This window comes from Miniopterus schreibersii (assembly GCF_964146895.1).
Source record: "Miniopterus schreibersii genome assembly, chromosome: 4".
NCBI classification, from domain to species: domain Eukaryota; kingdom Metazoa; phylum Chordata; class Mammalia; order Chiroptera; family Miniopteridae; genus Miniopterus; species Miniopterus schreibersii.
This window is the reverse complement of record NC_138105.1, coordinates 88,057,018-88,081,031: the sequence shown is the minus strand read 5'-3', so window position 1 is coordinate 88,081,031 and position 24,014 is coordinate 88,057,018. Positions and strand designations below refer to the sequence as shown.

At 41.1% G+C, this 24,014-nt stretch overlaps 1 protein-coding gene across 4 annotated transcripts in view; it reads left to right on the top strand.

The window, feature by feature from the left end:
- Window positions 1-24,014, top strand: part of EBF1 (EBF transcription factor 1) — a 368,046-nt gene that overhangs the window by 24,595 nt on the left and 319,437 nt on the right. The window lies entirely within an intron of this gene.

Below are 24,014 nucleotides of genomic sequence, written 5' to 3'. Positions count from 1 at the left end.
CTGCGCCGAGCTAGTGCGATTCCTGGGAAAGCCATATGGAATGTTCTTTGGAGGCCTGTTTTCTTGGATTGCTCCGGTTTCGTGTCTGATTCATGCTCCTAAAAGGATATTTTTTTCTTTCCTGACTTTCTGTGGCTCAGTCCTCATGCTGTGCCAGGAAGCTTCAGAAATAAAATAATAATAGTTTGTGATTTATGAAATGCGGTTGGGTGCTTATAAATATTTAACTTTTATTTGAAAAATGTTGGAATCATTATCACTTTTAGCTACAGTAGTTCTGTTGGATGCAATCCATCTACATTTTAAGGTTTTATTTATGCATAAAAGCAGTTTTAAAGAGATCTGTGAACCAAGATTTTCCTACTGTTATTTCCTGGGTTTGATTGCAGCTCATACTGTATTGTAAGTTGATTAATTTATCCTGCTTGTCTTAATTATCGTGTTTTTAAACAGATCCATATTACTAATCTGACATGACCGAGTAAATCACTATGGAACGATAAATCTGCTTTAGTTGTTCAGTGCAATTTCAAGTCAGTATGTGCACATATTATGCTAAGTCGCATTCCAAATATTCATTTTACATTTTAATTATTGAAATTCATTGTATGGAAACATGTATGATAAACCATTTGTTACACAGCACTACTCATTGAGAGTTAAATGGTCTGGAAGGTTTATAGATACTGTTGGTTGTCAGCTAGGAAAAGAGCTAGCACCCTCCAGTAGCCGGAAAGGAGTCCTGCAAGTAAGACGGACTGAGTCCTCAGTGAAGAAACCTATAGCTGAACAGAAGTCCCTTTTGGGGTCTGGTAGTACTGATTTTTGACAACCCCTCCCCACTTATCTGTCTTCCCAATTCTTTACCTTTTAGGGACTCGCTGTATCATTTTTCAGTAAAGCTGAAAAGTGTTTCTTCATCATAATTTATGACGAAACACTAGTTGTTGATTTTGACTCGTAGGTCTTCAGGCTTAAGTCCAATTTTGATGGATAAGCAGCTTTATAAAGATCATGTTTCAATCAGATATTTTAATTAAATATCTCTCACTAATATTCATTCACAACACACACTTTTGCCCAACAGATAAATATTAATATACTTGATTCAAAGTTAACACAGGTACATGTTTGAGGTGTAGCGAGGTTTTGTGCTGCCTACAGAATTAGAATAGCATGTGTATCTGCGAGAGCAGGCCTACCATTCACACACACGTATGTGTGTGTGTGTGTGCGCGCACGTGCGTGTATTTTTTTTCTGCAATGGAAGGTAAATCTTCAAATAAGATAAAATAAGTGTAACCTTTATTCTCTTTGTTTCATTTAAATACACCTCTTCAAAACACCCCTTGTTATTTTAAGCAAGTTTTTCTTACTCATCCATTATAAAGAAAGTGTTCTGATCAAAGGACCAACCCAAATAGTCCCTGAAACTTTGAGACTGTGAGCATTTTGTTCTCCTACCCAGTTCCTTTTGGTTTAGACTATGACAAGAACCTTACCTTGCCACCCTCAATGAAAACACTTTTTTTTTTTTTTTTGCTTGTGAATGGGTTAAGCTTTTAAGTTCTTCGTTTGGTTTTAAGCCGTGACTCTGATACAGAAGTTTGATATGACTGTGGTTTGAATAACATTTGATTTTGACCTGTTCCTGTGGGTTGCGATGGCAGAAGAAACTTGACTCAGCAGCGCTGTAATTAGCCCGGCCCGTGTTTTTGAAACAGGATTGTGTTACCTGGATTGCATTAGTGTGGCTTCTATTGTTGCCGCTTTGCATCTGTCCCAGTAGGGTACTTAAAACCTTTTCTTGGCTGGGGTAGTTCAAACAATTTAGGCAAAGTAAGTACGCACTTTATACTGTTGGTGGCTTTAGAGATATTGCTCATGACATTTATCCTTTGCGTTTTTTTTCTCTCTCCTTTTTGGTTGAACAAAGTAGAAAACAGTGTGTAGCCAACGCTGGCCTCTTAAGAGAGGAGAGTTTTAAAAACAGCTGAAACCCAGTGCGTCTGCACAAGCCCCAGCCTATGTTTATTTGCTGGCTGTTGCCACTGTCTCCCGTGAACTGTCTTTTTAAGCAGTGATGCCAGCTGATATGCAAAACCCCATTTAGCTGTTCTTATTTGCATCCGAGTTTTCAGAATTTATTTGTCCTTCAGACTGCCAAAGGTTTGAAAAGCTCCAGCCTTGTCTGTGCTGATACGTGAAACTTGCATTTTTAACGACAAGAGCAGAGAGTAACAAGAAAAGAGCGTACACAAGAAAGGGCAAAATAGAGAAGATTTTTTCAATTCCATAAAATTGCTGCAAAGGAAAAAAAAAATGAAGGCAACCGTGTTTGAATTTCATAGTTTCCAATTTGCTTCTCTATTACTGATTGCATAATATCTGTGTTACATGCTTAGGGTTTGATTTGTGTTCAGATTTATGGATGTGAATCCCTGCATATTTTGTAAAAATAGGTTACGGGACCTGCATTCAGTAGCGGTAGTAACTGTTTTTACAAGACGCATACAATATGTAATTACAGAGCTGAGGGTCTAGGCAATGGTTATGTTAGGATCTAGCATGATTTTAACATGCAGTTACCTTTTGGGCACCAATAATTTTTAGCTCTCTTTGCTTGTCCTTCGGATTTTGGAAGAACACAGCTAAAAAAAAAGACTTTTAGCAGTGGTTATTCAGGAAAACTATTTATAGTATAGATAGAAGAGGCTTTCTGGTCATACGGCATTGGTGCAGGGTAAGCTATTTCTGTGTTGAATTTTGGCTGTGTTATTTGCCGCCAGTGATTTGGGGACATCAGCTTGGCATAGTCTATCCAAAAAGGGAAATGAACAACATCAGCAGTAGCACACTGATTTAGAAAATGGGTTTCTACTTCATCCCTTCTTAATAGCATGCAACAAAGTAAGAAAAAAGACTCTTTTTACAATTGTGACAATTTGTCCAGTCACTTCCAAAAAGTTTGCTGGAAAATTCCTGCAACTGGAGGAAGTGTGCATCTGGAGTTAACTGCCAGGTTATATTTCTGCCCGGTGCCAAATGGCTTGATTAAGAATTATACAACCTAGGCTGTGCCTGATGATCCAGATATTTGGGCTGTGTAGACATGGGAAAAGTCAAATGTATTACATTTAATAGCTGATGACCAGGAACTAATAACAGCAAATTTCATTATTGTCGAGGTAAAGGGCTATGTGTAGTAATTATTGTTAAAGTACAAAGCAAAAAAAATGACTTGCAGTTATTGAATTATGGTGGAGATTGATTTAACGTATTCACACAGTAACTCATATTTGAATTTAAAAGGTTTGCAATAAAATTCGTGTTTAGAAATTGAATAAATTGTAGTTTTATTACCACATTGGATATCCTTGTGTCTTAACCTTTTTCCTTGGAGTTACCTAAGTTCAATAAATAAAACCTCATTAGACTATTCCCATTTCAACGAGTTTATTAAATTTTGCAGGAGTAATTAGCATAAGCTGTGCTAATTTTTCTGGAAGACTAATGAGGGAGGTTCTTAATTAGGTTTACTTTGTAAGAATCAGAAAAGATGATAATGACAAAAGTCACATAGGGTAGTCTGAATTGGGAACCCAGTTTTTCTGAATCTGTAAAAATAAGCTTCCATTTTCCATGTGGAAACTTCTTTGTAAATGCTTGAACTGGATATGTTAAATGTGCAGAGTGTCATTCTGTTTCTGGCTGTTAGGATTACCATCCATCCTTGATTTGCTTCACAAAACTCTTTATTTTCCTACCCTCACCTCACTAAACTATCTTTGGGCAATGACATGGATGAATACAGATGGTCTTATAAAAACATTTCTTTCTCCAAATTATACTGTAGGATTCCTTCCACATAGAGCCCTAAAGTTTCTCGCCGGATTTGTGTCACTTATTTTCAGTAGAACAGGATAGGGGGTGACTGAATATTTGTATGTTTGTTTTTTCAATTTAGGATCAGTGTGATTGATGGAATAGTTAGACCACTAAGTAAAGGGGAAAAAAAATAAGAGCCCAATTCTTCATTTCCTTGTACTGTGGATCCTGAGCAGTTAACAGTGAATTTTTAAAAATAGAAATAATAAAGGATGCAATTCTTCCTCAAATTACCTTCTCCTGTCTCACGTGAATTTAGATGTAGCCTTTCGGGATATGTAGCTCAAGTACCTGCAAGTTTCGAGTTCCTCACAGCCAGTATTTAAAGCATGGATTTTGAAAGCCAGTCAACTAAGATACCTCTAAAGATTTTGGGTTTGTGGATTGTAACCTTAACAGATTTGTCTTTCTTTTTTTCACTTATACAAATTCTTGCATCGATGTTTGAGATGTAAGCTTTGACATGCAACATAACAAATATACGTACACCAATTTTATAGCACGAGAAACCGAGTCTGTTTAGAATTACTGTTCTTCCATTTACTCAAGGGTCTCCTAAAAAGAAAGAAAAAGCCTGTATTTGTTTTTTTCTTCTTCAGTATTTTTAAAAGAGCTTCCATATCTAGATCACTTTCATTTAGGCAACATGAATTGGGTTTGTTTTATGATTATTGGCTGAAAGAAAATGTTCAGGAGTGAAAATATTCAAATGCTTATTTTACCTGTTGATATTACAAGATGGGTGTCATCTGAGCAGAAAAGCTTAACCACGTCAGGGTTGTTCAAAGAACCAATTTTATTTAAGATTTCATCTTCCCCTAAGAGAGATAAGTGCTGTGATAGGACTTTTCCGAAAAGTGCAGTGTTGTCAGCAAGCATTTCTTGATTAAATTGATCCCGATGTATTTCTAGGACGTGTAGTCTGTTCATTTGTATCATAGGAAAATAACAGTAAACTTTAGAATTAGGATATCACTGCGTGAGGGTTTCCCCCCCCCCATTGAACAGGGCGGGGTATATCCTAATTCCTCCGTTCACAATCATAAGGTTGTGAAGGCATCTGAGACCCTCAACAATAAATAACTTCCTTCTGTCTTTTATCAACAGATGTAGATCCCCCAATTCATTACCAATTTTTTCTTTTTTATCTTCTGTAAAAATAAAGTCCTCAACTAACATGAACATAAACATATACTTTTATTAAAGTTGCAAATGAGGCTTTTTAAAAAGACAGTTTCTTGGCTTCATTTCATTGACCTTTCAACTCTTAATATTTTGGTCTTCATCCAAAATATTTAGAAGGACCAACCACTAAACATAATCCCTCTGTAAGATGCACAGATGATTGTCTGGGGCGTGAAAAACCAGAGGTGCAGATGCGTTTCTTGGACTTCTGATCAGCTTTTATATCACCTGATTCCCTAGCCTGGAATGCTGGGTTAAAGTAAGGGGAGGAATCCACCTTTTACAATTGGCCCGGGCAGGATAATTGCTGTCTTCTTGGTTGGTTTCAGAGGTTGCATTTTTTCCCAAAAGTGACAAGCCAGCGTCGTCGACATAGAGCATGAATTTACGGTTGTTTATTAACTCTAGTGTATTTAAACATTTGTTTTCTCAGTGGGAATTCATATGCGATTATTAGGAATGAGACTTATGTGAGAGAGTATCGTTCTCAATTTTATCACATATCAGATAATACCATTCTGAATATGAGATGAACCCTGTACATTTCTCTGCCGTTTGCTGCCGTGATAAGAAAATAACGAATACAATAAGCTAATAGCAGGCTATATCCCATTTGCTATCAGCTTTTCCCAAATACTCAGCCAGGATACATTAAAATGCATTTCAAATATGCTGACAATATATCATAATGCAAAGCACTTTTACATGGCATAGTACTCCTGCAGACGCTGTATAATGAACAACAGTGGTTTTCCTGTAAAGGAGATAATGGCAGCAACTTCCAAGAAATGTATTTAACGGAGATTCAGAGAATCAGCAGTGTATATGTGTAACTGGCCTGGGTGTCAGCTCATGGTGTTTTTTTTGTGTTTTGTTTTTTTCGCCCCATGTCATCATAACTTTGCTTTTGTAATGGTTCTAGAAAAACACAGAAAAGCAGTACAAAGTCCCCTGTGTGGCATCTTACAACTTCGCACTGTCAGTTTGTGATGAGAATATATCACTATATTAAATATGCTTTTACTTTTCTAAAAGAAGTTGCTTAGAATGGGAAAAAACCCTCAAGGGCAACTCTTCATTGATAAATTTCCCTCGTTTTTCTACTGCTGGCATCTGACCAAACTCTTCTAATAAAAATTGACCAGATTTAAAAAACTCTCTTTAGAGGTTCCTGCATATAAAGAGAAGGTATTTTGGTCCTTTTAAATTGTGTGAGGTACTATTTGAAACAGACGACAGATTCTTCCTCCCTCCCCTGCTCGCAGCCCATCCCTCCCTATACAGACTGTGTAACTATATACTGCCCAGGACAATATAATTGTGACCTAAATACTCCAATTGCAATCCATGAAATATGGTGAACAGTACAGGTTTGTCTTTGGTTGCTCGCTGCCTTTAAAGGTGTGGGTAGGTGGAGATAAATCTTCCTCCCAAACTCTTTCTCCAATTACAAGCCTTTGTCCAGAAGCAAATGAAAGTTTTATTGTTACAGTACTTATTGTAATAGAATTTTAATTGCCTTAATCCTGCTGAAGTGTGAAGCCGAGCATGTGTGTGTGTGTGTGTGTGTGTGTGTGTGTATGTGTTCTTCATGGGAAGGAGAGTCAAGCCAAAAAAACACACAACCAAACACAAAACAACAAAACTGCATATTTCCATGGGAGGTGGGGGTCATATGTGGTGAATAATGTAAACTTAATGAAACTGATTTTGAGGGAGAGAAGGCCATTGGCGTTTGAGCCGCGTAATCGAAACCTGCTTGCAGGAGGAGCGGAGTGGCCTTCGGCGTGCTTTGGGGATTTGTTTCCGAAGGTGAAGTGCTTGGTTCCAGTCCCAAACTCGCCTCCAAACCCTACTCGTAAAGACTTAACTAGACCATCCGGCAAATCACATAGCTCGATCCCACACAATCACCTCCAAAATGGCCCTCGGTAGCTATGCCATCCCGCCAAGTGCGGGCGGCACAGTCGTTTGGTAATATAATATAGAGTAATAGTGTCGGCCAACACGTCTTTAATAAGAGATTGTCCGCGCCTTTGCCATATGCCAGCGCAGCCTCTCGCTCCGTGGGCCTTTTGATGCCTCTCAAGATTGTTTCAAATACTCTAATCCCGAATCATTGACATGAATACAAAAGCCTGGTGACATCTAATAGATGCCTCTTAGCTTTGCTTTTCCTCTTGTTCCTTCCCTTTTTCTTCTCTTTTTACCTGACAAAAAGCTTATAGACACTTGGGCTCTGTCTCTCAGCAGCAGCGTGGGGGGCTCCTCGTGAAATATAAAGGAGAAAAGGGACTGACAGAGGCCCGATAAGCTACAGAGCGAAGGCCATAGATTAAAAGTAAATGCCAGTAAATCCTGCCCCGTACACGCACTTGCTCTCCTATTGTGCTCTTTAACGCTTTCGGGCCCGGGGCAGGGGAGAAAGGGGAACCATCATCTCATTGCGCCTGCGCGATTTTAGGCCGGGCATGGCTACTATGCATATTGCATAAGGTTTCGGAAAGAGTTTTGCATTTTGGTGCATGTAAAGGTTGTGGTGATGACTTCTCTCATGGTCAGAGGTTCCCTTTATCTACCATTCCAGAGAAACCGCGATTTGACTAAAGCTTTTTTGTTTGTTTGTTTGTTTTTAACTCTATCTGAAGATCAGACAACCATGCTACTTGCAATTTATTTATTATTGTTCAATAGATAAACTATTGGGATTTACTCCAATTTTTAATGTTTCCCATCCATTAGTATTCTGATCTGTTAGTAATATCTTAAAATATCATTTTTAGTAGTCTTGAATGCACTATTGATGGAAGTCCCTCACAGAATAAATGGAAAGTTAGTTTGAAGAACATTGGACCTACATCAGGTTTGGTTACTCTCACATGCAAACACACACACACACAGTACAAAGAAAAAAACAAAGATGAAAAATGAGAAGTCTCTTTTGTATTTATTAGAAAGTTTTTTTTTGTTTTTTTTTTTTTTTAGAAAAGAAAGTTGGTTAAGAGTTCATCTGGTTATCTCTGAAGATATTACAGTGTAGAAAATCCATGTTTCTCTTCATAATCTTGGTATTATCTTAAAGGCAGATTCTAATCTCAGGGTATCTTTAAAAAACCTGAGTGCTTCTTTCTGTGGCGTCAGGAATGGGAGTGTCCATTTTTGGCTGTGCACAATTCTCCTTGACCAGCATCAGAATCCTGGCCTATGAACACCTAACACAAAACCAAAATCCCTAACCTTTGTGAATTAGCAGTAACTTCTGCCTGAATGATACTTGCAAAGTGACAAGGCAAGTGGTTGGGAAATTCATCTCCTAGCTCTCAGCCTGATTTTTTTCATTCCTCAAATGCCCAGTAAAAAAAAGTATCTCATACAGCCTCATTTATTTTTCTTGATATCCACAATTCATCCTTTCCACGGATGACTCTAAACTTCTTTACTTAAACAGTTTTCTTAGTAGACCTTGCACTTAAATTTTGGGATTAAAAAAATAATAATGTGACATCTAAATTGTTGTACCCATTGCTGGAGCAGTGTTTGAGTTCTGGTGCCCTCATTTAATCCAATGAGTAAACCACTGTGTTTCATGTGGGAAAATCAGGCACTCTCCTGCTTTTTCCCAATGAGAGATCTGAGAGAAGGCAGAATATTATGGAAAAGGCAGAGATTTTGGAGTCCATTTGCTGAGCGATCAAATCCCTCCACTGCTACTTACCAGGACCTGAGCCTCAGGGGACTCAGTTTTTACATCTTTAAAATGGTGAAGATTATTTCTATGTTGAAGAATTGCGAGACTTAAAATATCTAGCACTGGGCTTGGCACATGTTGCGTACTTGAAATCAGGTAGCTCTCACAATTTGGATATAACACACCCAGTGTGGATTTTTATTCCTAATGTGATGATCTCCATGGACCTTTCTTACAAGCAAAACTAACTCACTGAAGTTTATCATGGTAGCTGAGCCCCTTGGATGAAGTCACTCATTTTTTTCACTTTCCATAAAAAATTATTGATCTTCTACTATATGCAGTGCACTGTTTTCAGGCTTGGAGAGATAACAGTGAACAAAACGCATGGTTCCTGCCCTCATGGAGCTTTCGGTGCCTCAGAGTTGAAAACAAAAATTGGAATACTAAGTGTAAACAAAGAATATGTTGATTTTTTAAAAGTAGAGGAATGCTATTTTAAATAGGGATCAAGATGCAGAGGAAAAGTATCCCTGAGCTGTTAGCTCTTACCCAGTGGTATTGAGTTTGGGCAAACTCATGGCTTTATTGTGCTCCTCCCAGGCCGTCTACACAATGGTGAAGACCATAGGCTGTGGAGTCAGACCACCTCGGATCAAATCCTGGCTCTTCCAGTGTTAACTGTGGGCTTCGGGCACATCACTTAACTTCCCTGAGCCCCAGTTTCTTCATTTTTAAGGCCAGGATAAGAGTAGAAGTTGCTACTTTATAGGGTGGTGGCACAGAAGTCATATTCAGTGGGAGGTGGCTATTATTTTTAAAATAAGGCCTAGAACGAAGAGATCTCTGTGGCTCTTTCCAGCTATGAAATTTCAATTTTAGTTCCCTCTGGTTTTCCTGAGGCAGATAAACTGGTTTGGAGGTAGGCCGTGAGCCCCAGAGGGCAGTGATTCGCGTGTGCCGGTCACCGTGGTACCCCCACCATGCCGCACAGCGCCTTGCTCCTGTACAAGAGGTGCCTGCCTAGTGTATGTTTTTGTGAAATGGAAGGAAGAATGAAAGAAGCTAGAAATGCAGTTTGTTGAATCTGGTGGCCTCATCTCTCTGGGTAAAGACAGGCTTGTTATAACTGCACAATAAAGTGAGAAGGCACTGCCATCAAAGAATGATGAAAAACAGAAAATGTGCGATAAGATATTAAATTTGTTACACTTAAAAATGTTAATCTTCGCACGATTACCATGCAAATCCCCTCGTTGCCTAACTGTTTAATTGATCAAGTAAATCACAGAATAGACAAGTCAGGGAAAAACCCTGCTGTTGACTTTCTCACAAAGCACATTTTCAAAGATATATTCTGGTAACTAATATGTCTATTACCCAGGACAACGTGAATTAAAACACACACACACACACACACACACACACACACACACCCACACACCCACACACCCACCCCACCCCCCATCCTCTGCAAGTAAGCAGATTTCAGAGAGTTTGGGGAAAGCTTTATTTTTATGGCACCTTGGTCACCTCCCATTATTCTATTAAACGTGAAATCAGCGTGAGGGTAACAGATGTTTCAACGGTGCCTTTGTTTTACATAATGTTAGAAGACTTAAGAATTTACCATGTTTTCTTTTAGGCAGGTATATATTGACATGCCACTCTGGTGATTAAAGTGTTAAATTCTCCCTCCCTCCCTCTCTCTCTCTCTGTCTCTCTCTCTTGTTTCTCTGTTCCTCCCCCAACCCCCTTGTCCCCCCACCCCAATCCCATCATGTGCCTGGTTGACTCTGAAAAAAGAGGCTCGGAGTTGCCCACAGGGCATCCCTTTTCCCAGCCTCCTCCAAGGCCACCTGGGCAGATGGGAGCTTGCCTCCTGTCCTCAGGACACAAAATCCAATCAGGCTCCCAGGCTGCTGGTCTCTCTGACCTTCCAGCTGGGAAAGGGGAGGAGAAGAGAGGCCGCTCACATCTGATAGGCTTCATCTTTGCGGCTTAAGGGGGCTCCTGCCTCTACTCAAGGAAGGAAGTTCTCCCTCATTTTCTAGATAAGGTGTCACTCATGAGGGCAATGTGCTGAACTAATCAGGTTAATTGAGAGGCCTCCAATCATCCTCACTGAGCCCCTCTCTTCTTTCTGTTAAAGGGAGACAGACAGATGACACATATCTTAGTCCCTTGCCCCCCCACAAAGCTCATGAAATCTGCAGGGTGCAGTGCACACAGGTTTAGCTGCATGTCATTTGGGCTATTCGAGGACAGGTTCTTATGAAGAACAGGGTAGCATTAAAACAAAACATATTGCCTTCGGACGTCTGATAGCTTCTTTGTTTTTTCTTAGTGTTAAAATAGTCCCAGCATTTTGGATCAGCCTGGAATGACTGTCTGTTAAAAGATCCAGATAGGTTCCTCCTTGGCTATTTTATTTAAGATCAAAACTTAAAAAAATCTCATTGCGATGTGTCATCAGTGATGTGTTTCAATTCCTCAGCATCCAAACTGGACGTCGGGGTCCAAGCTGGACACAAGGGTGCTTCGGCCCCGACTAATGGCATCTCCGGCCTCCCTCTGGAGCCCCCCAACCCCCCACCCAGTGGAGAAGAAAACAGAGCTGGTTCAACTGAATTCACGAAGGGCGGGGACTCCTCCTCCCTCTTCTGCACTGGGAATGATTTGTCATAGTTTAATTTTAAACACGATCATTGACTATTCTTTCCTTCGACCCCACCTCTTCCCCCTTTTTTTTCTTGGAAGTTCCAGGAATGACTTTAATTATCTCCACAATCAAATTCTCATTGCTGCCTCTGTGAAAGTGTGTAGTCATAGATCGCAGGGATTATTTTCTTTAGCACTTGGGGATAGAGAAACCGGTTGTTTCAAAATGAGAACCAGCTGGCTCCACAGAGCCCTATTTAATGGGGAGCCACTCTGTACACAAACCTTCGCTCAGGTCAGTCATTACGCCAAGCCCCACATCAGCAGTGTTTGGTCTAGCACCCTTTATTAAATGTCGAGTGAGGAGTGATTTAGCCGATATGATGATGATAATAATAATTAGGAAAAAACACATACCCTGCATCTTCAGTTTTGCCTCTCCGCCAAACACTTGGGTTTATAAGGAGCATTTCTCAAACTTGTTCCTGTGGTTAATTATATCGTAGACCTAGTTTGCCACTGCTCTCTCCTAGATGGCTGGGGTGTGTGTGTGTGTGTGTAGCTTTAACCCTCTCCAAATCCACAAAATAAAATTAAGCTCATCTTTCAACATGATCTTGTATCTGACAAGCACAGTAGATAGATGAAAAGTAGATAGCCAAGTTGTGTGTCCCATTAATGGAACCAATTGGGGGACAGAGACAACTACTATAGTCAAACACCTTTGCTGCCATCCTGTAACGTAGGGCTGAGGGTGATCCGCCGAATGTCTTTTGCTGTCTTTCTAGCTTATAGAAATTTGGTTTGTTGTCACACCATGTTAATCTCTAGCAGCTCCAAATTCAATTTGAAACTAGGGGAATACGTTCATTAGTTGACGGTACAAAATACTTCTGAGGAGGCGAAGGAGGAAAAGAAACATAAAAGACACGCAAAACCACGGTAGATAGTTAGCTTGTTTTTAGAGCCTGGGCTGCATTTTTATAAGATAAACTCATCTGGAGGCTGCAACATTTATTAAATTGGGATTAAAAAAAAAGAGCAGTTTCATAAAGACTTAAAAAAATCTAATTTAACCAAATTTTGTCTTACAAATGTGAAGATAACTGCATTATTAATAAAAATGTATGGTAAATTTTTTATTATAACATGATTTTCACACTGACATCGACATTATAAAATAATTTAAAGAAAGGGTAAAATTTTAGAAATTTATTTTCATAGGTAGTTTGATCAATAAGCTGAGCACTGGTTTATATGCTTTTACTTGTTTTTATTTAAGGATTTTCTTATTGAAATGTGGTTTAACAAAATTTAATAATTTTGTTTGTTTACCAACTACTCTGATTATGTACTGTCTCTTTCGTTCATACTGTAATTCTATCGCATATTTTCTGTATCTGTATTTTAAAAATTTTGTGGGTTTTTAAATATAAAAAACAAATAACTGTTATATTTCCAGTCACTCAAATTTGAACTGAATTTTACTTCCTGTTTCAAAGGTCAAGGCAGACTGACCCCAACAGCAGTGTGGAGGCTGCTGAATTATTCATATCATTGACTTTGTGTCAGCTTCCACATTTGTGGAGAGGGATGTTTTATTCATTTATCTCATTTAGGGTTCTTCTCTGCACCTGTTTCTACCATTAAGTACCCTGTAATTTGCATTTGATGCTAATTTAGTTTCATATCAGCCTGGTCCCCCCTTGTTAATTTAATTTTCTAAGACCCTTTTCATTACAGTAGAACTGTTTTCCTCTTTAAAGCAAACATCTATACAAGTAATTGTATAAACTGCCTTTTAAATAATATCTTTTAGAAGATTCCATCGTTTAATTCCTTAATTCCTATAATTAGCCATGGTTTGATTAATGTTTCAAAGGGTTAAATTAAAATGCAGAATTACTCAAATGCACACTTGAATAATTTCTTATATATGGATGGCAGCGTTCGTGTTTCAGTACTCTTCCTGATAATTCTCAGGACAGCGGTAATTTTCTTTATTTAGAGTGCTGCTTAGTTTACTAATAGTAGCTTCTTTCAAATCATGGGGTTCTTAACATTATTTTTAAGCTGTTAGCTTTTTCTTTCATCAAATTACTGATAGACAGTGGTTTAAACATGTTTCTGCAACACTGATAATGACATTCCCAAAATAATCAGGGCAGAATTAGGTTCGATTCCTTAATAAGTCATGGAAATTTGGTATAATGAATTTCAGGGTACTGTGTTACATTATATGTCTGTTTCTCTTCTCCCCAAGCCTTTTTCTTTCTCTCTGCTGCTCAGAGGAGATTGCTTGGGAATTTCTGTTGCCCAGGCCTGGTGGTTTTAGCATGCTTTCGTTTGTATCGTTGAGCACCCATTGGGCTTCAGTTGCCACCTAGATATTGTAGAAATTAAGAGTAAGGTTGTTTAAGGAGGCCTCACCGAAATGGTGGCCACCTTTGTAGGAGCAGCCTTGACCCTGGAGTGTCCACCACTGGGGATTTGGAGGTCAGGAGAGCTAGCAACTCATATAAGCCAGGTTTGCAGGCCCCCAGTGGTTGAAGAAAGAACCCTGCCTCAGTCCTTTCCCTGCAACTGCTTGGAAGGCTGCTGACACAAATGTGCAAGTATTTTTTGTAGGCTCACTCGGGTGGGAATTTAAAACAAGGGGATGAATTACGAATTGAAGATCCAAGGCACACAGAAATTACAGAGAAGGAAGAGTTGTGGCAGTAGCTGAATGTTACTAAAAAACTGGCCCAAGCTCTATAGTGACCCTTCTCCCCACTGGGTTGGATTAGCTTTATCTGTTGTACATATTCTCCAGGGATAGCCAGTGGTGCCGTGGCTTTGGGTTTCCAGAAGGCTCTCAGGCCTATTGAAACTGGAGTTTGAAGGCGGCTTCTCTTGTTCTCTCAGTGATATAAATGATTCCCAGGGCCTCCCACAAACAACTTTGTAATTGTGGAAAAGTGAAAGGGAATCTCAATTTTCTAGCAGACAGCTTCATCTGTCTGGTTTCAAGACAGGGCTGTGGGTGGACTGTATGCTCCCAAGGGTCCCCCTCAGCTGGGGACTTCTCAGGTATGCCCCATCACAGTGAACTTTTCACACATCCTTATGGTTTATTAAGCTAGCTTTGTGCTTCTGCTGATGGGCCTAAAACAACAGATTTTTTTTCAGGAATGAAACGTGGGATCTTTATTCATTAACAAAACACTTACTTATTGACTCTTTCTTCCTCCCATTTAGATATTTCTGTAGTTTGGACAAATCTGTGCTCCACCAGAAAAGTCTTAATGAAGTTTGATTAAACAGCCAGGTTTAAAAACAATAAGGATTATTTGGGGAGCCCTTAAAAATGTAGGAAAGGCTTTCCCACCCAACTTTGGCTGAGGCTTAAAATTCTGAGTCCCATCTCTTTAGCTGAGTCTTTCATCTTTACTAAGACATAGCTCAACTTTGGGAAGGCTAGTGCTGTAATTCTATCACCCATCTACCTCTTTGAGGGAATGAAATAGAGATTGTACATGGGTTCAGCACTTTTCAGTTTACAGAGCCCTGTGACCTACATTGTTTTAGTTCCCATGACAACATAGGCAGGGGTTTTTGTACCCATTTCGTGGTTATGGAGAATGAATAATTTAGCTCCAGGAAGCTAATAAATAACTGTCTAGGTCTCAAGGGCAGGTTTTCTGAGGAACCTAGGTTCTTGTAGGAAGAGACCAGGTTTCCATTTGAACCAAATGGACTCTCAGAAATTTTGGTGCAGTCCCTTCATTTTACAGGTGAGAAGGCTGAGGTCATGTTCCCAAAGATCTAATTAGCCTCAGAGCCAGGACCTTAAGCCAAGTCCCTGGCTCTGATTCCAGTGGCTTTCCTGCTACTTCTCTGGGCCATCTGGGTCCTTCTCTGCTCTCCATGTCACCTGTGTGAGATCAGCCTCAGGGAAGGGTATAACTTGTGTTTTCTAGATTTTGGTTCCAAGGAAACCCATGAGCTCCATATCTCCAGCAAGGGCCAGGATGACTCACTGCACATATGAATTAAATTACTGTTAAGAAATTATAACATGGGAAGGAGGAAGGTACAGAATACCCTGTCATAAAGCATTAATTTAGTTTTAAAAGCTCACATATTTCAATCATTTGCAACTTTGCTTGTTCATGCTATGTCATAACACTGCAAAAAATCCCAGTAATTTTCGTTTATGTTGGTCAGAGCTACCTCATCAATAGTCATCTTCCAGTAGGAATTTTATAAAAGTTCTTTCTTTCTAACGTCTCATCATGAGCAGTTGTCTCTGACTATTATCTTTCTCTGGAGGGCACTGACATATATAAATATTGAAGTTGGCAAGTCTCAAAGTAAGTCCTAATTTAAAACAATTATCTTATATTTAAAGCTAAACAAATGTAATAAACTGTCTTTTCCAGAAATAATAATAAAGGAAATGAGGCGTTGCTGTAGAATATAATTCTGAAGAAATCATAGTGAAAAAGGGTAAAAAGCCCATTGAACTTCCCCCTACTCAGCCCCGCCTTTGCTCAGCGTTGTCTGAGCAGGTCTGTCACACCTCCTGAACTGCCAAAGAGGGGCAGCGGTCATGGGCATGGTGCTGAGAGAAATGAGTAGCCCCTGGCACAGTCTCAAGCTGAACTGCAGGGGAGCGGTTCCAAAAGGCAAAGGGGCATTCAGCTGGCAGGCTGAGGGAGGGGCGAGTGAGCAGCATAGTCTGTGCTTTTTCGGGATGTGGGGGAAAGGGGGAAGCAACAGAGACACCTCAGCTTCTGAATTACATGCCTTCTGGCCTGCCTGAAATGATTGGGCTGATAGGGGAAAATCTATGACTTTCCCTCTTGGTTCCACTGTGTGAATGAAGGTAGCCGAGAGCTGTCTTGCTCTCCTTTATTCATGTCTGGTCATTTAGGGCCCAGGCCCTAGTTAAAAAATGATGAAATTTAAAATTTATGTATAGTCTTTTCTTCCCTTGTCCCCTTCCCAAATTATCAGAAAGCACCCAACAAGCTGAATTTCCCTGTGCTCCCAAGTATCTTGATGTCGGAACTCAGAATAATTTTGTTAAACCTGTAATAGATTGTTTCATGATAAGGCAGGCTCTTGTTTGGAACCATTGTTTTCATTTCATGGAGGCCATGAGGACAGGCACCTACTGATTCCATTGACCTCAAATAGGAGAGACAAGGACACCAGCATGTGAGTTTATTCATGAAGTGTTCAGGAAGCACCTACTGTATGAAATAAACTGTAGCCCTCACCCCCGAGTGGGCACTTATTAAGGAAATTACATTCGGTTAGAAGCTCTTTTTTCCAAATCACCACCAATTCGATCAAGTCGTTCATCTTTCTCCTGCTGTCCCCCTGGCCCCCTGCCTTGCTCCCAACGTAAGAGCTGAAGTAACTCATTATACGTCAGATTCAGTGTAGGTGAATGCCCTACTTTGCTAATTTTCAATCTTCAAGTTTACTGTTACCTCCATAATGAACCCAAATTCCAGAGTATCCTTCTGCGAAGGAGAGAGCATGCTTTGGTTCTGCTAGAGGCCTGATAAGTTAAATGGCTCATGCTGAAGGTGGAGTTTTCATTTATAATGAAAATGAGAAGCAACCTGGTGTAGAATGCTGAACTGGGACACAGGAGACCTGGTTTTCAATACGGCCTCCGCCGTTATTTAGATATGTGAGCCGCGGCAAGTCTCTTAACTTCTCTGGGTTTCAGTTTCCCCATTTATAAAATGAGAGAATTGGACGCCTAGGATCTTTAAGGTTCCCTCTCTCTCAATGATTTTAATCCTCTATACTCCTATAAATCTGGTCACCTCTTATATCTAACATTGCACAATAGCCTATTATTAAACATTTGCTTGGGCAGCAGGTACTGTACAGTAAATAGCAACCTCACAGTCAGAATTGAACAACCAGCAATATTCTCGCCAACTTTCACTCCTCCCAGGTATCAGCGAGGTAATAAGAGGGTAAGGCAGCAGGCATAGCACACATCCAGTGCTGGGATTACCTTCAGGCAGGGGCTACTGGGTGAGGCGTTAGATGATGTATCTTACAAGGCTAATTGAGTTGGTATATTTAAATTTATTGGTAGCATAACTTGGGCAAGATGGGGAAGGGATCTAGTAAAAAGAAAACTGCAGGCTTGTGAAGTGTGAGGCACGCAGACAAACACATTCATCTACGTGAGACAGTAACCCCAAAAGGCCATCGGCAGAGGCTACCTATGTGGCCTTCAGAGCCATCTAACCAGATTCCTTTGGTTTAGATTTGTCTTCCAGATGCAGCAGCCTAAATGTTGATACATGAAGATACACACTGAGTTGTACTTAGAATGATTAAGTGTCAGCATATCTATTTTGCATCTGTACTTTCGGGGGTGAATAATTCCCTTTAAGGCCAAATAACTCTGAGTCTCTTTAGAATAAAGCTATGAGATCGTATGCTCTGCTAGGACCCTGTGCTTGTGTGTGCGGATACAGTACATATCCAGTAAGCTTCAAGAAGTTAGACTCTCACAAAATCTCAAAAACATTTCTTTTTCTTTTGTCATGTGCAAAGATGAGAGACTGAGAAACAAAACTTTGTCCAGGATAGGAACAGGATTCTTTATCTATCTACAATTTTTTTTTTTAATTTGAAATTCTTAAACTTTTACATAGAAACATTATAATATTTGATAGGTCTCCAAGGAAACACATTCGTGAGTCCTCTGGATAATGACTTTCTGAGAATTCCAGGTACAGAATAGGCCCTCTCAGGATTTCCTGTTTTTCGTTTGCTTTCCTTCATTTCTTATTTTATGTCTAATAAACCTTTACTTTAAGCAGGATCGAGTGTTAAGACAAACCAACTACAGAGCTAATGTATAAAACATTAATTCTATAGTAATGCCCTATAAAAACCAAAAGAAATAAGACCAACTATTAAAAGAAATCCATATGTCTCTGGAATTTTTATTTAAGTTTATATTAGCGATAATGACCTTGGTTCCAGGGAATTCGGTAACGATTAATGACCAGCAAGGGGTCACTGGCCCCATGGTGCTTTGGGCCAACAATTCCTTCCAACATGGACAAGAGCTGGTCATTTATCCCGAGGAAGTGCCCTGAGGTGAGGTCCTTCTCCTTCTGCCATCTGATTATAATTTAGCCTCAGCTTTTAAAGGGCCCCTAGGAACAAAGATACAATGGGTCGTGCTTTTAGTATTTTAAAGAATTTGTGTTTGCCATTCAGTTCCTAATTGAGTATCATCAAATAGAGTTGTCAAAATAAAGTTAATAAGTATGTTCCTTTCATCCTGGGGCGTGAGCCCTCATATTCTGTCTGAATATCTGCTCGCTGGTATTGGTGTGGTAAACATCCATGTATAGGCTTCTAGTCATACTCCTGTGTCTGGGGGGTGTGCGTGTGTGTGACGGTGGGGCAGGGAGAGAGGTTGAATCACCGCATGCAGTATAAACAGAATAAAATAAAAGTTCAATTATACAAACTTCAGTCATATCAGTTTTACTTGAAATTTGGCAAGCCTGCAGTTTATAATATGTAAAACAAGAGGCTAGAGGCAAAGTAAAGTTAGTCTTTTCCTGGGGGAGAGATGACCAGTGTCATGGTGACTGGCATTGGCTTTTACATGTTCTATGTTATTGTTGTAATTACTGGTGATGATGATGGTAACAATAGCTAACATTTATTATGCCACATACTTGCTAAGTATGCTGCCATTTAATCTTTGCAATAACTCTATGTGGGGAGTATTCTTATTTCCCCCTATTTTATAGACAAGGAAACGGGGGCTCTGGGAGGTTAAATAACTTGTCCAAGGTCATCAGAGCTACCAAGTGGTGGAGCCGGGACGCCAGCCCTGCTGTTCCGGACTCCAAAGATCAGGGTCTTAATCATGACACCATTCTGCCTCTATTTAAAAACTAACATTTCCATTTTCTGAGCACAGCCTTTAACATATTCATTTAGGCAAATTTCCATCCTTGGCTGGCATAATCGCTACTTCTTTTGTTGGTCATTGCTCCCCTGGGCTTCCCTCAAACATGGTCAGAGGTGCCCCGGACTTTTTAAAGATGGAAGAAAGGCCACATGGCTCTGCATAATTTGACCAAGACAGCTGTGCAGTTGGTTGTCTCATTTAAATTACAACCACAAAAAAAAGATGTGCCAGGCTCTATTGACACAAGGCTAAGGGCAGGAACACAGAATGGTTCCCTGAACCTGCCCTGGGTTACTGCCAGAGGTAAGCAGCCACGCTTAGCAGGGTCTTGTGGACCGCTGAGGGGGCAGTGAGCCTCACTAAAACAATTATCCTTCCCTGAGCCTCTTCCCAAGGGTTGCAGCTCCAAATTCTCAGGGTAGAGGGCCTGCCAGTCTCTTAATTCCAGCTTGGAATGGCTGACCTAGGAAGGAACTTGAAGACAATTTGTCTGCGAGTTAGGGAGAAAAAGAAAGATGTGGGATTTAAAAGGCTGGTGTTGCAAAGCATCATCGTGACAGGCTGTGGCTCAGACTTAGAGAAACCCCAAACTGATTTGCTGAAGGCTGAGCGTGGAACCTGGTAACCACAGACCAGAGAGGCATTCATGAGACCCGACAGGCCTACTTTTAACAGAGTCTGGTACAAAGTTTCATGTGTGCATTTTTGCTGTGGGTTTCCCCCCTCTATCTTTTGGAATTGCATCTGAGAGTCCAAAGGATGGCTTTCACACACAATATTTTCTTCTTTGATTTGAGAGAATTAGGAGCTTTTGGGGGCCTGCAAAGCAATAAACCTATGTCTACATGACATAGGATTTCTTCATGTGTATGGTTTTTTTTTAATGGAATTTTTACATGGCATTATTTTCTTCCTAAGTGATTTTTAACACCCGTTACTTTGTTTTCTTTCCCATTTTTCCAAAACTTCATTCACAGTAGAAGCTTCTCAAATTAGATTTGGTTTCATTAAAACGATTATGTCTTTCTGAAGCCAAGTTAATGATTTTGCATGTGGGTGTAGTGTGAGCTGTGTGTGTGCGTGTGCGCCAGCCACGTAGGTTTGTGTAAACATGAATGTTGTATGACTTGTATTGCCATTGCTAATGACTACAGAACATATTTTAAGTCTGTTGGGTGTTAACAAATTATGATGAAAGGAGGGTGGTGGAGATTACTCTTTCCCCCCCAAATAGTAGAAAAAACTCACAAAGAAATAGGTGAAGACAAACTGCACATGCTGTGCTGCTGGTGATGGGCTGGGAGCACGGACGCGTCTTCCCCCCTCTCTGTGCCTCTCAGTAGTGGCATTGTGGGGACTCATGAATTACCTCTTACAGTCGGGGCTCCCAGCTATAAATCCAGCCTGGTGCCGAGCGCACCGTGGGCAGCGGAGCACAGAACAGGGGCCGCCGGTGTTTGTGTTGTTGTTAGCGATACGTAGCGAGTTCCTCTGAAACGGAAAGGCCCAGGCTCCAGTTTGTCGCCAGTGAAAGCCGAAACATGAGTCGCACATGTGGACGGGAGCCGTTGGCTGGGCTGCCCGGGGTGCAGGGGGAGCTGCGGAGGGGCTGGGCACCCGCCCGCCAGGGTATTTGTTTGGAGGGGAGCAGGGGAGGGGGAGGGCAAGGGCAAAGAAAATAGCTGGAGGGGAACCAGGCAAAGGACACCCTGACCCCTAAGTGGTGTGGGCCTTCCCATTATATCTCACTACTTGTCCGAATATTTGAGAGAATTAAACAGACGCACCCTCTGCGGTGTGGCTTTTAAATGCCTTTCTTTCTTAAGAAATCCTGTGGCTGTCTTTGGGTGGGTTTTCCGTGGATAGGAGACAGTCTTCTTTCCCTTTAAGAGGTAAAAACATGGAAAAATGTAAATGTAGGGACTTTAACACTTCCCCCCTTCCTAACATTCATATAATTGCTGTTAAGCCACATTGAAAACCCTGGGGCCTGGTGTGCACCAGGCTAAAGTTACATTTCACAAGCAGAAAATTGACTCACCACTTAGGAAAATTGGCTACCAATTATGTGTCAAAGGCTCTAAAGTCAGACCTGAGGTTTTCTTTCTTTCTTTTTTTTTTTTTTTTGCCAGAATGTGGAATTAAAAAGGGCACAGGGGCCCAGCCTGTCCCCTCTCCCTCTCTCTCTCCCTCTCCCTGGAGGGACTTGTTTCTTGCAACTGAGTTTCAGACTTTCCTTTGGGAGGCTCCTGAGCCCTGGTGGGGAAGGAGGGCTCCTGGCCTGGGGAGGGACAGGCTAGCAGGAGGAGCAGGGCAGGAGGAAAGGAGACAATCAATAGAAGTGAGTTCATGCCAAAGTATTTTAAACATCCGCTGATGACACGGGAGGGGGGAGGGATTTGCTCTTGCCCCAGTGCTATGGGCCCAAGGTCTGAGAGCTGTGACTGAATCTCTTGGGGGGGAGGGCAAGGGCACTGGGGAAAGGGATGCTGGGGAAGGGAGGGGTGCTGAAGGCCAAGCCACCAATGTCCCGAGACACCTCTGGGGACATGGCACCATGTGCAGAGCCCATTCTGGAAGTTCATTGCTCCCTCCTGTTGTAGGAGCAATCCCCAGGGCAGGAGGGGGACCAGTTCCAGAGGCAGGAGGATCCATGGTCCTAGGGAGACGTGGGGAATGAAAGGCAGGAGAGAGAAAGAGAGAAACAGGGATTCAGAGACACAGAGACAGAGCAGTGGAGAAGGGGACTTAGAGAGAGGGAGAGGGAGGGGGGGAGAGCTATTATATGAGAGAGAGCGAGAGGGTCTGGAGGGGAGTGCGGGAGAGGGAGACGGAGACAGAGGAGGGAGAGTGCTCTCTCTGCACAGCACCTCTCATCTCCCCACCCCTTTCTGCCACCGTGCCATTTCTCCTCTCTGTAACTTTCCTGACACACTCCCTGCCTTCTTTCAGGGCCTGCTTTTTCTGTTCCTGTTGCAGTGGCCTATCCCAAGTTTTATTTCTTAATGCCTTGACATCAGGCCTTATTGAGTGCTTCCTTTTCTGCCTCTAGAGGGAGAGAAAGAGAAAGCCTTAGGACTCGCCAGATTGAGTGACTCTGCTGTGGTGTGTTGGGGAGAGTTGGTTTTCTAGGACAACCGGGATGCAAATGCACACTGGAGAGTGTCCCAAGATAAGCATCCCTCCTGACAACAGGATGTGATATGTAATAATTTTAGTGAGAAAAACCATCCTCATTTTGCCTCCTGGGAAATCTTAGGCTGGCTGTTTCTGTTTGATTCTCATGTTGGAAATTTTCCAGAATTCCCAAGAACCAACTCTCTTAAAATCTTCAATGATTTTGACAGAGAAGGCTGTTCTGTCTAAGGGACAGCAATTCTAGGGCCGAGTCTCACCCAAAAGATCTAATTTCAAGTTAGTCCTAGCATCCTAGCTGGAACAGAGAGAGGAAGAATTTATACTTCACAGGATATTTAGTTGACCTCAAAGTCTTTGTAGGATTAAAAAATGTATGTGTGAGTTTTTCCTTATGTAGCAATTAGGAATGCACGAAAGTTTGTGTTTTTCTAATCAAGACTCAAATAATTCCATTGGATTCCCCTTCGTCCCCATACATCTTGTATGTTTGAGTGATCTTTTCTGGTTTTAAGAATCTCACAGGCTCCCTCAAGTGATGCTTAATTAGAGAAGCCTTCTACCCACTAAGTATTTTCTTAAATGTATAATTGATTGTGCAAGGAAGGAAGAGCGGCAGGAGTGGAAATCATACATCATTTCATTATTAATGGCAATGTCGAAATAAAATGCAGACTTTGTCATGCTAATGGATAGCTGAGTATGTTTAAATCAGAAGCTTTTTTTCTTTTTTCTTTACTGGTCTGGGATCATTTTAGGAAGTTTACATAGCACTTAATATATTGATAAATATGTCCTCACACCCAATCAAACTCTGAAGAATGTGAGAGAAAGGTATGACAAAATCAATAATTTGGGGAAGCCACAAACATTACCTCCTTTATAGAGAAGAAACTGGATTTTTACCAGGGTTTAATTGACAAGATACGCACTTAGCACTTACTCTGTGATGGTTTCACTGCAACATTCTACAGATGTCCTCATAGAACCACAGATCTGGGAGTTTCTGAATACCTGCACCCTGGTCTCAGCGTGGAATTCATCAGCCAGAGCGAAAGTTAGAGTATCTCATGGAGAAGCTAACTAAGTTTGCAATTCTGAAAATAGATCTTCCAGAGGGATTTGCATGCAAGTAGTTTACGTGGGCATGATCCTAGGAAGCAGGAACTGAGGAGAGTAAGGGCAGGTAAGGAAGAAACACTGAGATAATGATGCATCATCAAAATCACTGCTAGGCAATAGGTACTCAATCCTATTGGATCTCCTAAGAGGCAGACTAAAATATGCCCCCTAGAATTATGCTCCTGAAGGACAAGAAGTTGGAGCATTTATTTCCTGGCTCTTTTCTCCCATGGGTTGAGGGTTGTCTGTGGGTGCATCGACACCTTGATTTTCACCAGCTGTCCTCGTGTGTAGGCCAGGCAGCTCCTACAGAGTTGGCATGCCCCTGAAGGAGGCCTTCTTGTAGTGACGTACAGTCAGGGTGAGCTAGGTGGC